This window comes from Schistocerca piceifrons, chromosome 1 (genome assembly GCF_021461385.2).
Source record: "Schistocerca piceifrons isolate TAMUIC-IGC-003096 chromosome 1, iqSchPice1.1, whole genome shotgun sequence".
Taxonomy (NCBI): domain Eukaryota; kingdom Metazoa; phylum Arthropoda; class Insecta; order Orthoptera; family Acrididae; genus Schistocerca; species Schistocerca piceifrons.
This window is the reverse complement of record NC_060138.1, coordinates 904,353,021-904,354,740: the sequence shown is the minus strand read 5'-3', so window position 1 is coordinate 904,354,740 and position 1,720 is coordinate 904,353,021. Positions and strand designations below refer to the sequence as shown.

At 38.7% G+C, this 1,720-nt stretch overlaps 1 non-coding gene across 1 annotated transcript; it reads right to left on the bottom strand.

Annotated features, from left to right (window-relative positions):
* Positions 1-732: 732 nt before the first annotated feature.
* Positions 733-803, bottom strand: Trnag-ccc. The gene has a single exon. It is a non-coding gene; the product is annotated as a tRNA-Gly (tRNA).
* Between the last annotated feature and the right edge of the window lie 917 nt (positions 804-1,720).

Genomic DNA, 1,720 nt, shown 5'->3' with positions numbered 1-1,720 from the left:
TAAAGAAGCTACAATCCGTACAAACGTGCGTAAGTTTATTAACTGTGGTGGCGAGGTAAACTGATATATTCACATAGACTATAAGAAGTATCGACTATGATTCGATTATTGACGAATATGTTTTATCTCATGGCCTTATGTTTGGTGGCGGATATAGACTGATTTACTTAATTTTCTGGCATTATGTTTAACACTATAACTACAGTTTCAGAAACGAGTAACTCAGTGCAGTACCCATTTTCATCAACTATGCAACGTACTTTTAAACAGATTTAACAGATGAATAAGCACTACGAGTCAGACGCTTTCCTCACAGACAAAGTATGTTATTAACTTTAAAATGAGCTACTGTGAGCAAAATGAGCGCAGAAGCACATCATCACGTGCCCCTCCTGTATTGCCTCTACGTCCAAAATGAACATATGGCGAAGTGTGACATTTCTGAGAACGCTTATGTGCATGTGATCGCCCTTAGCCGCGCATCTGAAAAAGTGGAGCGGAATGAAATTTCAGACAACGCAATCACGTGCGCCGCTCCTGTTTCAATTCGGCGCGCCGTGGCGTTAGCCGGCTATCGAACGATATCTGGCGCCTGCGCTCTGAACGCGCATTTCATCAGCCAGACATAATAAAGAATCCCGATTTCAGCAGTTATCAAGGTTCAGAGTAGTATCAAGTTACTATTATTAAGTAAGAATCAGTGCAGGAAGTCACATTAGCAGAAAAAAAGTCTGCACTGCCCGGGAATCGAACCCGGGTCACAAGAATGGGAATCTTGCATGATACCACTACACCAGCAGTGCTTCTATGTAGTAATTGAATGATGTGAGTGTTAATTGTCACAAGGTAATCTCACTCTTTTGAATAAGTAAGACACAAAATGTCAATTTTTCATTCCGTTTGGAACACTAGGACACTTTGTGACGCTCTCCAATAAAAAATGCGTCAGATGACTTCCGTGATGCGGATGTTTCGATTAATATAGGATGATATGCAAGAGATACAGTTTAAGATGACAGGCTATTAATATATGCAGCGGAAAGAAACGACGGGGAAAATTCATTGGTTTTCTGAAAGTTTAAGGTACAGTAAATTCACTTCCGAAGTACACTAGTATTAAGAATTTCTGTTCTGACTGAATGTAGCGCAAGAGACAATAATGCCGTACAGGGTATATACCTCCTGCTGAGGAAGACGTAATGGCATAGCACAACAAAACGCAATATGCCAAGCACACAGCAGTTTTCTACAGGAGAAACATAGACAGAAGTGTAATTGCACAGGTTAACTAACATCTCATCTCGACTATATACGTGTATATTAACTAGAAACCGTATTTTACATTCTCCACGCGCGTCTAGTCCAATTTTCGGATTTAATGTCATCTGTCGTTAACATTAAAAGCCGTGTCTCATTTAGGTGGATGACATAATCTAAAGCAAAACAATTTCTCTGTATTTAATGTTTCTTTCGTTAAAAAAATAATTCGCAATATCTATGTCTTTGATACGTGAACACAAAGTGTGGAAGCTTACAATGAGACCTGTCATAAAAGAATCTGAAATTAGAGGCTACTTGCGCGTCACATGTCAATAAGAAACATCAAAAATCGATTGTTTTCCGTGTAAATGCTGCAAGAGAATTTCTGGAAACTTGAGACAACTGTACATATACGTATTTTTGCAAGTAATTTAGACTGATAAACAAGTATCTTACTAAT